Here is a 12,185-nt window from a genome sequence, read left to right on the forward strand (position 1 = left end):
ATATATGCACACAGTTTTAATTAGAGGGATGCAGTATTGTAGAGACAATACTAGTTATTTACAAATACAGCAAACCTGTTGCTTAACTAGTTTTATTCAAGATAAACCTGAAAATCATACCCAAACTGACTCTGAAATGCAAAGGGAAATGTAAATGCAAACTAAACACTACTCATTCAGTATGACTCACAGGGCTAGTCTACACTACCATGCAGGGTCGATCTAAGATACGCAACTTCAGCTACGTGCATAGCATAGCTGTAGTCGATGTACTTAGATCTACTTAACACGGTGTCTGACACTCCTCTGTCGTCTCCGTTTGCGCTCCTCATTCTGGTGGAGTACCGGAGTCAATGGAAGAGAGCTCAGCAGTCGATTTATCGCATCTAGTATAGACGCGATAAATCGACCCCCTGCTGGATCGATCCCTGCCCACCGATCCAGCGGGTAGTGTAGACAAGCCCAAAAAGAGAGCAGAGTCTACTTCACAGCATCTAAAATGGTTGGAAAAATTGAGTTTTCAGATAATGGATAATATGCCTTTTTTTAAAAAGTGTACAACAGGTAAGAGACCTGGGTATAGTAGACAGACCATAGTACTAGAAGACAAGAAATCCTGCATGCTAGTTCTGATTTTAACTCCAATACCCTGTGTGGTCTTGGCAAACGAATTAACCTTTGTAGACCAGGCCTGGTCTACACTTACAAATTAGGTTGACATAGCTACATCACTCATGGGTGTCACAAATCCATACTCCTGTGCACTACAGTTATGCCAACCTAACCTCCAGTGTAGACATAACTAGGTCAATGGAAGAATGCTTCCATCAACCTAGCAACAGTTGCCTGGGGAGGTGATGTTCCTACAATGACAGAAAAACCCCTCCTGTCTGTGGTGTAGGCAGTATCTACACTATAGAGCTATGTTAACATAGCTACAGCACCATAGCTATCCTGGTATAGTCCCTGTATTATAAATGTACCCTCAGTTTTCTCATCTATAAAGTCGGAATGAAAATACTTGCCTCCATACAGGAGTGCTGTATGGGTAAAAGAGTGCAGACATTCTGAAGCTGTGCTCTATGTGTGCTCTTTTTAAATAATAAATATAATTATAGCTCCAAAAACAATATCCATTTAGCACTGAACTTTTTGAAGTCCAAGATTTGCTCTGTTCAGTTTCGGACAACTGCTAGAAAGCCCCCGAGAGGAATGAATATGATGTCTGATATAAGGCACTAGGGCTAGTAGATGTATGACATTTACACCACTATCCATTACAGAGCTGAATCTCTCAGCTTTCTAGTCATATAATTCAGAATTTTCCAGGCCTAGAAAAAATGCATCAGATGACCTTAAAACAGCATATTTTCAACTGCCATCTTGCTTCACTGTCTTCCTCCAATCTCAATTCCAGCAGGATATTAATGGTTGGCAACCTGTGAACTACTAGAGCTAAAAACCAGTGCTTTATACCATCTGGAAACTTGCAAACCCAACTGTCAAAGAGTATAAAGCAGTAATAGGTACCTAGCAGTTTGAAAGATACCATCTCTACAATCTTGTGGAAACATTGCACTTCACGTATGTAAACAGTGCAAATGGGAGCGGCCTTCCCAGCCCAGGCAGACAGACTTGTGCTAGGAGGGCTTTAGCTAGGGCACTAAAAATAGTGTGAACTCTGAGGCTCAGGTTTTCAAGCCTAGGGTGTCAGTTATTTTTAGCACACTAGCTCCAGTCTTTCTACCTTGGCTGGGAAGCACGCCTCCAGCTGCAGTACAGACCTACCCAGAGGTGCTTAGCTGGCAGATCAGTACAAACACTCTGAAGACCAGTAACAGTTTCAAAACACTGGTACCCACAATCTTGGCAAGAAATAAAAATTGATTCCTAAGTTTTTGATTTCCTGCATGGTGTAACAACTGCACCTGTACTACAGTGGACTACAGTGATCTGGTACATACTTTATAAAAATCAATGTAGAATGTCAAGAGGAGCACAAGGAAATCATACTGCAGTTCTGAATTATGATTCACCAAAGGTACTGGAACGCATATCCCCGCAAAATTGTATTTCAATATTACAGTGGTTGGTTATACAAGATGCATGCATAGAGGCATGCCCAGTAAATAACATGAATTTGACAAACCGGGTTAAGTCACCATGCCAAGTTATTCAAAAGCCACACCAACAATTCTAGAAAAGATAGAGAGGATAGTAGCTATTGATCACTTCAAGTGTCCCACAATAACCAACATCAATGAGATTCCAGACCTATATCATGGAGAGTAAATCCCTCATATATAGTCCAAGTCATTAGGTAGAACGGGTTCATATTTTAGTTCCAACCTGATATAGTACTGCCAACTCCAGACATTCAAAAATCATAAACAACACCCCACACCCTCAAAATCATGAGTGGCTTAAAAATAATGAGATTTTTTAAAAATAAATCTGTGGAGTTTTATTTGTCTTCTGGTTCTTAAACTTTAGGGTATTCTTGAGTTACATTTTCAAGTTCTTCCTGGCAACCGTGAAAGCTGATTTTTTGGGGGGGAAAAGGGAGACAATGGCTGAGATTGTCAAATAATAATGATTCCTGGAATTGGGGCTTAAAGAAAAACACCAAATATCATGAAAGTTGGCAGGAGTTCTCTCTCTCACTCTTGGGAAAATCTCTCTCACTCTTGTAAACATAACTTTTGACTGACCCAGTGTACTTACTTATTCGATTCTAAAACAACTAAAGATGTCAATTTAATCTCTTCCTGTGCACAGGCAGCATTCTGTGGTGGGTCAGAAATGACAGCTGTTATCTGGCATCCTAACACAAAAAACAGATGACAGTTCTAACATTAAAAAGCGCTATATTATGTCGTCTTTTTAGCCAAACAGCCTTTTAACATCAAATTAATTTATATCCAGTCTCTGAACTTGATGGCTCATTAAGAATTGCCTATTTACATAAAGATGGATCTTCACTTTGAAAACATACATTTATTTAGGAATTAAACATAGAAGTAACATGCAGCCATCAGAATAAGAATACACATATCTCTAAGGGCTTGGCATTCTGGAAATGTCACAGGACATGTAAATCACTTAAAATGTCATCACCGGTGGGAAGGGCGATCTTACATGTAAAGCAATGGACGAGAGTCAGGAGAATGGAAATGCATAAATAATATCAAACATGCTATTTTTGAGATCTCAAATTTTTAAAAACACACAGACTTACATTACAAAGATTTTCACTCACTAAAACAGGCGTTCAGAGATGACATCAGTACCTCTACAGCAATCAGGTAAAAGACATTCTTTACACAGCTTTAAGGTGTTACTAGTATCAACTGTAGCACTAGACAAGGATATCCGAAAGCCGAGGTGGGAGAACCCAAAAAAAGAGTGATTTCCAAGTATTTTGCTCCAAAATGCATTAATTATTTGTAATATTTCAATATACATAATTACTTACAGTTTTTAAATATTTCAATTCACTTTTAGAGCTCCAGTCTATTTAAGAGCATCAGTGGCAAGTAAATGTAAGAACACCTTTTAGCCATTTCTCACTTCATCCTAGAAAGAGGTCACAATACTCATTTAATGACTTGTGTAATTTTTGTGGCAGTATAGTGATGTCATCACAGAGGACTGTGAGCTTTCAATGATTAAACAGAAGAAAAAAAGATAGATTGGGAGGGGGAAAGTCTTGGCATAAACACAAAAATAGTCAAGCAAGTTAGAGTAAGCTGCTTTTTGTATAAGTGCCTGCATCCAGAGTCTTGCAGTTCCCCTCTATGTAAAAGAAGTCTCTATAATAAATAGGGTTAGGCCTGGTCTACATTACAGAGTTAGGCTGGCATAAGGCAGTTTATGTTGACCTAATTCTGTAAGCCTCTACACTAAAATGTCGCTCCTGCTGATGTAACTCGCCCGTTACGCCAACTTAATAACTCCACCTCCCCGATAGGCATAGTGCTTAGGTCGACACGCTTAGGTCGACGCAGCGTCAGTGTCGATTTTAGTGACCTCTGGGAGATGTCCCACAATGCCCTACTGTGACCACCATGGTCACCATTTTGAACTTTGTTGCCCAGCAGCCAGGCACACAGGTATACACCCCTCCACTCTAAATGCTCACAAATTTTTGAAATTCCATTTTCTGCTCACCTAGCAACTGCTGACCATGCTGGTTACACGCCGCAGACGTGCTCCTGCCTGGAGTACACAGGAGGTGGCAGATCTCCCGTGTCTGTGGGAAGAAGAGGCTGTGCAGGCACAGCTATGATCCAGCTGTAGAAACACCCATATCTACGAGCAGACCACTCAGGGCATGAGGGAGAAGGGCTAAAAGAGGGACCCGTAGCAGTGCCATGTGAAAGCCAAGCAGCTGAGGCAGGCATACCAGAAGGCAAGGGACGCTAACAGAGCCACAGATACACTACTTTTACAAAGAGCTGCATGCCATCCTCGGCGGAGACCACCCAAGAGCCCCGTGGTACTTCAGAGGAGTCAGAGTCATGGGCCCCCGGAGTGAATAGTGAGGTGGTGGTGTTGGACGAGGGAGTAGTAGTATGGGGGACAGGTGACCGGGGGATCCAGTGGTAAAGCGAGCCAGGACCTGTTTATTCCAGAGCAGTCGAACTAGTCCCTGCAGTCCAGCATAGGCGAGCCTAATGCAGGGGAAGGAACCTCTCGTAAGTGGGCAGTTTGCTTTAGAACTGCAGGGACATCTGTTCATTTACTCTTTTTTAAATCATGCTTGTGAAATAGAAACTTTGCCTCTATTGGTTATCTGCTTCTCACTCCCTTGTACAATTAGGCTGAGAGGGCCCTGCACAAGAGTTTATGTGCACGGGGATGTCCCACGAATCCTCCATAGAGATCTCAAGGAAACTTTCCTGGAGGTAATCCGCAATCCTCTGCTGAAGGTTTCTGGGCGGGGCTGCCTTATTTCTTCTGCCACAGTAGGACACTTTCCCACGCCACTCAGCAATTACTCCAGCAGGCACCATTGCAGCACACAGGCTAGCAGCATAGGGTCCCAGTCTGCAGACAGACACATGCAGGAGTTGTTCCCTTTCAGCCTCCGTTACCCGCAGGAGCGAGATCTCAGTTAGAATCACCACTGCCTGTGGAAAACGGTGCCAGTATTCAGTTCAATTCCTCTAACCACATCTAGTCATGCCCATGTGCTACCACACTCCCATTGTCCCAACTCACCCGCTGCCTTTGGGCCGTATTCACCATGGCTGGGACAGCCACTGTGCTCTATGAATCACTAGGAGAAGTGAGAATGTAACTTGTGTGGATCGAGGGGAGTGAGTTCAGCATACCAAGTTTCCGTTTATCTTGTGAATACACTCTCAATAGTACCTCTGTGCACTGTATCTTTTGCAGCTGGAAATGTGACCCTGAGGGTCTCTCCATCCACACCAGTGGAGCGGCTCAGTCAGATAAGGAGGAGGAGGAAGAGGACATGTAGAGACGTGTTTCAAGAGATCCTGCAAGCCTCTGGTGCTTCAGATACTGAGCACAAGGCTTGGAGGATCACCCTCGTGGACAGAATGGACAGGGATAGAGTGGAGAGGAGAAAAGCAAAGGAAAAGGAGAGAGACATGCAGCAGGAGATGCTAGCACTTCTCAAGCAAGAAACAGAGATGCTGGAGACTCTTGTTGATCTTCAGGTTCAACAGATCTGTGCTCGCCTTCCTCTGCAGCCCATAGATAGCTGCATTCCAGGACCTCGCTACACACATACCACACATTCCCAAGACATCCCGGGCTGATGCACTACCCCATCACTCCACTACAAGCAATCACAGCCACACATACACTGACCTGAGAGAGAGACAGTTGGTGTATGTGTTTGTGAAATGAAAATGACTCTTCTTTCCCCTTCAAAGGTTCTTTTCCTTGTATTTATAATGTTTCATTCTGTTATAAATCTGTTTGCATGGGTTTGGAATAAAAGTCTATTTATGGAAACTTAATTCATCTTTATTAGTTTACAACATATGCTGGCTGGGTCTGACATCATTCGCAGATAATAGCAATAGGTACATTCATTTGCAATATTATATTACTACACATTGAGCGCTCATTACAGGGTTCATACCGGGGTGCAAAAAAAAAAAAAAGTGCCAGGTACAGCACACTACAGCAACATACTTTACTGTGGCTCACTATTAAAATGGTCTTTCAAAGACTCCCTGATGAACTCTTCTTATAGCCCTGGTATCTGGCTGCTCTAAATCAGCAAACAGCCATTCCACCTCCGCCCTTCACCCTGGCAGAAACTTTTCCCCCTTTGCTTCACAGATATTATGATGCACACAGCTGGCAGCTATAACCATTGGGATCTTTTTTCCCACTGAGATCAAATCTCATGAGCAGACAGCACCAGCAGCTTTTCAAACAGCCAAAGGCACATTCAACTGTCATTCTGCACCTGCTGAGCCTGTAGTTGAAGCGCTTCTTGCTGCTGTTGAGGTGGCTGATGTATGACTTCATGAGCCATGGGAGTGAGGGGTAGGCTAGGTCTCCCAGGATCACTACTAGCATTTCAACATACCCAATAGTAATCCTCTGGTCTGGAAAGAAAGTCCCTACTTGCAGCTTTCTGAACAAGCCTATGTTCTTAAAGATGCATGTGTATGCACCTTCCATTACCATCCTGCATTGATGTCAGTAAAACATCCCTGGTGATCCACCAATGCTTGCAATACCATAGAAAAGCAGCCCTTTCTGTTGATGTACTCTGTGGAAAGGTGGTCTGGTGCCAAAATAGGGATACACGTGCCATCTATTGCCCCACCACAGTTCAGGAACACCACTGGTACAAAATCATCCACTATGTCCTACACATTGCCCAAAGTCACAGTCCTTCATAGCAGGATGCAGTTAATGGCCCTGCACACTTGCATTACAGCAACCCCCACAGTGAATTTCCCTACTCCAAATTGATTCCCAACTGATCACTAGCAATCACCACTTGCTTTTCCATGGTCAGTGCAGCTCTCATTTTGGTGTCGCTCCACTGGAGGGCTTGGGAAAGCGACACACACACACACCAGGAATGTGGCCTTGCACATCCGAAAATTCTGCAGACACTGCTAGATATCCCATATCTGCATAACAAGGTGGTCCCAACAGTCAGTGCTTGTTTTTCAGGTTCCAAACCAGTACTCCACCTCTGCAACTGCTCTGTGAATCCAACAAACACCTTGACTTGTTTCTTTCTATGTCCCACAGCAACCTAGCCTCTAAGGAGTCGTCATGTTCCCTGTAGCTCCTCTGGCAGCTCTGCAATATACTGCAGAATCAGGCGCGCCATGCTCGCAAGGCTCATCACAACAAAAAGCTGTGCAGGATCCATGCTTCTCACACAGATGGAGGATGCGTGGGTTTGTGGGGCTTTTGAAAACAGGCACAAAACATTATGGGAGGGAGATAAAATTATGTGTTAGAGAAAACTGCACCATGTTCCCAGTCAGCCCTGTGTGTCTCATTTGCTCCCAAGAGGCAGTGCAAACCCTTCCCAAAACACCCTGCGCTAGATGGTGGCAAGTTGCACAATGGGGTAACTACAGATAGTGCACTGCTCTCTGCATCAGTGCAAGCACTGCTAATGAGGACATGCACCACTGACACAAGGAGCGTACTGTGGATATGTAAAAGTGATTTAATTACTGTGGCGGCTGTACGTTGACGTAACTTAGGTCGACTTAATTTTGTAGTGTAAACTTGCACTTATTAATGGTAACAGATGCCCCTGTGCACGAAAAGGATATGAAACAGTGACACAGACCAGAAGCTGACTGATCTTATAAGGAAACAAGTGATCACATGCAACAACTGACAAGTTTTTCAATTTCTTTAAAAACTACAAGGCATGAACTATGCAAGTATCAGTCTCCAGTTTGAAGAACTTGAATTTTTAATTGCAGCATTCTGTGAGTTAAAAAACATAAGAATTATCTCCGTCAATTTCTAGGCTTTTGAGTATAAAGTGGGAAGGGCCATTTAAGACAAAGCTTTATTTGAATCAGAAAAATAAACTGTTTCCAAAAATATTTTGCAATGCTTGTATAATGGCCTCAAGAGAGTCAGTCATTTAGACTACTATGCTACTAGCAGCCACAAAAGCGACATTTTGGAGCTAGCTCTGCTTGGGAACAATTGAAACTTTCTCCAGTGCAAAGTCCACACACAGGCAGCAGTGTTTCCCTGCAGGCATCTAACAGTTTCATTATTGTTTAAACAGCCCACCCCCCAAAAACCTCCAACAATCTATTAAGCTTCACATTTCACCCATCTCTGCAATTAGCCTAGAATGTCAGGCACATATGGGAAGAGTTCCCTGGATTCACATGAGAAAAATGCTAATTGTCTAAACACAGAAGCCATTTATCTTCCTATAATTAGAGAGATACTTATTTTTTTAAAAAAATATTTTGGGACTCCAGGACCCATTTGTGTTCAAAATTACAAAACCAGGTACCTGTGAAGACCCCATTAGAGATGTGATGAATAAAAGTAGCTCAATGCAAATAGTTAAAGGACGAAGGGTCCACCAATCCAACTCTTTATAGGAAGGACTCCTCACTGAGACCACAGCAGAGTTACCAGTTGTGTTGTATCAGAACGCACTACTTGCACAGTACAATGCAGCTTTAACTTGCTACTGACCACCCCTCCCATCCAAAGAATTCCATTGCTCAGCCGCTAGCCTGAGCCACCGCTATCTACAGAGAAAAAAAGTTCCCAAGGAATATTGACGTGAATGTGTAAGAAAACTATGAATGCATGATGCAAGCCTACAAAGCATGTCATCATTGCGCATAAACAGAAAGCACTATAAATAACCTCTCATTAGCAAATGTTTACAGTGGGTGATTTTAACAACCACAAAACTGACTGAATGGTATAGTATGGTATTAAGAAGCGATTTACTGATGCCATAAAATGACTTTTTAGTGCAGATTGTTTTGAGACTGACAAGGGAAGATGACAATATCAACGTAGACTTGATCTACACATACAAGTTGCACTAGTGTACCTAATAGTGTGATGTTGCACTACTGTAGTTAAATCAATGCATTTTTGTGTGAGCACTCTTACATAGGTTAAAACCCGGCTTACATAGTTTAGCTCTTGGGGCAAGCTAAACAAATGTAGGCACACCAATTCCTATTCGAACGTTACCTGGGCCATAGGAAGTCAGTGTGGCTTTACCAAAAAAAGGAAATCTAATTAGTATTTTAGAGCAAATTGAGAAACTCAAATGCAGTAAATTACTAGGTACTCAATAGATATTGGGAGATACAGAAAAAGATGCAGCCTGTCTCTAAAAGCAACAATTGTTTCTAAAGACTTGAAAGTCACTAATGTGGAAATGTATCTTCTAGAAAAAAAGCCATGAGAAATTTCCAGGAATTACAGATCGATGAGCCTCACCTCCAGTTTAGAGAAACTGAGTAAGTCTAACCAGGTGCTTCAGAGGAAGGTGTATGATCCCCACAGTAGACAGCTGTAGGATAGCCTGCCTCAACATGAGGTTTCACCATGATCTCTACAGAGGCAAGCTTAAGGCCTGAAACATTAGATTTAATATTCCTTTCAAAATATTTAGGCACTGAACATAAATTTAAATCAGTCCCAGTCCCCAAGGAATTTACAGTCTAGGTCAAGGGTGGGCAAACTTTTTGGCCTGAGGGCCACATCTGGGTATGAAAATTGTATGGTCGGCCATGAATGCTCACAGTTACCGGTCAATGGGAGCTGCGGGGCCGGTGCTTGGGGCAGGGCAGAGTGTGGAATCCCATGGCTGCCCCTACACATAGGAGCCGGAGGGGAGACATGCCGCTGCTTCCGGAAGCCGCACAGAGCCATGGCACGTGGGGAGCAGGGCAAGCCCCAGACCCCACTCCCGCTCGGGAGCTCCAGGGCCAAATTAAAACATTTGAAGGGCCGGATGTGGCCCCCGAGACGTAGTTTGCGCACCCTTGGTCATTATAAGAACATAAGAAAGGCTGTACCGGGTCAGACCAAAGGTCCATCTAGCCCAGTATCTGTCTACCGACAGTGGCCAATGTCAGGTGCCCCTTGGGGAGTGAACCTAACAGGCAATGATCAAGTGATCTCTCTCCTGCCATCCATCTCCATCCTCTGACGAACAGAGGCTAGGGACACCATTCTTACCCATCCTGGCTAATAGCCATTTATGGACTTAGCCACCATGAATTTATCCAGTCCCCTTTTAAACATTGTTATAGTCCTAGCCTTCACAACCTCCTCAGGTAAGGAGTTCCACAAGTTGACTGTGCGCTGCGTGAAGAAGAACTTCCTTTTATTTGTTTTAAACCTGCTGCCTATTAATTTCATTTGGTGACCCCTAGTTCTTGTAATATGGGAATAAGTAAATAACTTTTCCTTATCCACTTTCTCAACATCACTCATGATTTTATATACCTCTATCACGTCCCCCCTTAGTCTTCTCTTTTCCAAACTGAAGAGTCCTAGCCTCTTTAATCTTTCCTCATATGGGACCCTCTCTAAACCCCTAATCATTTTAGTTGCTCTTTTCTGAACCTTTTCTAGTGCTAGAATATCTTTTTTGAGGTGAGGAGACCACATCTGTACACAGTATTCGAGATGTGGGCGTACCATGGATTTATATAAGGGCAATAATATACTCTGTGTCTTATTCTCTATCCCTTTTTTAATGATTCCTAACATCCTGTTTGCTTTTTTGACCGCCTCTGCACACTGTGTGGACATCTTCAGAGAACTATCCACGATAACTCCAAGATCTTTTTCCTGACTCGTTGTAGCTAAATTAGCCCCCATCATGTTGTATGTATAGTTGGGGTTATTTTTTCCAATGTGCATTACTTTACATTTATCCACATTAAATTTCATTTGCCATTTTGTTGCCCAATCACTTAGTTTTGTGAGATCTTTTTGAAGTTCTTCACAATCTGCTTTGGTCTTAACTAACTTGAGTAGTTTAGTATCATCTGCAAACTTTGCCACCTCACTGTTTACCCCTTTGTCCAGATCATTTATGAATAAATTGAATAGGATTGGTCCTAGGACTGACCCTTGGGGAACACCACTAGTTACCCCTCTCCATTCGGAGAATTTACCATTAATTCCTACCCTTTGTTCCCTGTCCTTTAACCAGTTCTCAATCCATGAAAGGACCTTTCCTTTTATCCCATGACAGCTTAATTTACGTTAGAGCCTTTGGTGAGGGACCTTGTCAAAGGCTTTCTGGAAATCTAAGTACACTATGTCCACCGGATCCCCCTTGTCCACATGTTTGTTGACCCCTTCAAAGAACTCTAATAGATTAGTAAGACACGATTTCCCTTTACAGAAACCATGTTGACTATTGCTCAAGAGTTTATGTTTTTCTATGTGTCTGACAATTTTATTCTTTACTATTGTTTCAACTAATTTGCCCTAAACTAATTATAAGTAAATGAAACCAACAAACTTGGTGGGTTGAATTACAAGGCTACTGTATTACAAGTAATCAGTACATCTTTAGCTACAAAAATTAAAAGCATATACTTCCAAAGCCAACAAAGACAGAATGCAGGTTTGGGATGGGGAAGGCAGGAAGGAATTAGATTGACAAAATAAAAGCATCTAGCATGCTAACAAGCCCCAGATAGTTTAAAGATATTATTGCACGGCTTTCTGCTTTAAATTTATTTTTAATCCTGGAAGCATAGGAAGAGAGAGTACAGGGACACTCCATTCAAAGAGCGTAACTCTTGTGGAAACCTGAGTTATTCTATTTCACCTCAGTAAAGGCATGAATAAACAAACATTTATCTACAGACATAAATGACAGCGGAAGACAAATTTGCTTTCATTAAAGTCTGATTAATACTGACAGAAGAAATGTCCAAACCACGCTACTCTATAGTTAGACAGGTCCCCAATCACTCACAGGATGCATCCTGAAGCAGCCAGCATTGGCCAGTGTGCTAGACAAGATAATGGATTTAGCTGGATCAATTTGTTTCATAGGACCCAGTTGTTCCATTAAAGCCAGTTATGATTATCCATAGCGCAGCTTGCTGCTATAACCACAAATCCTTCTCATCACCAACATTGTGAACACAGAAGTTGTTATAGGGACATAGTATTTTGAATATGAGAGAAGTGAG

The 12,185-nt window shown here is 42.5% G+C and overlaps 1 protein-coding gene across 4 annotated transcripts in view; it reads right to left on the bottom strand.

The window, feature by feature from the left end:
• The window catches only part of RFFL (ring finger and FYVE like domain containing E3 ubiquitin protein ligase), a 48,675-nt gene that overhangs the window by 33,502 nt on the left and 2,988 nt on the right, over positions 1–12,185 (bottom strand). Inside the window, exons 1-2 of one of the 4 annotated variants that reach the window (XM_044993673.1) lie at positions 3,476–3,529; positions 2,725–2,824 (exon numbers count right to left, since the gene is read on the bottom strand). The exons of the other annotated variants lie outside the window; for them this stretch is intronic. The gene's annotated coding sequence lies outside the window, so the exon portion shown is untranslated. Of the gene's footprint in view, positions 1–2,724; positions 2,825–3,475; positions 3,530–12,185 lie in introns of those variants that run through there. 4 annotated transcript variants of the gene reach the window in all.

This window comes from Mauremys mutica, chromosome 19, assembly GCF_020497125.1.
Source record: "Mauremys mutica isolate MM-2020 ecotype Southern chromosome 19, ASM2049712v1, whole genome shotgun sequence".
In the NCBI taxonomy this organism is placed as follows: domain Eukaryota; kingdom Metazoa; phylum Chordata; order Testudines; family Geoemydidae; genus Mauremys; species Mauremys mutica.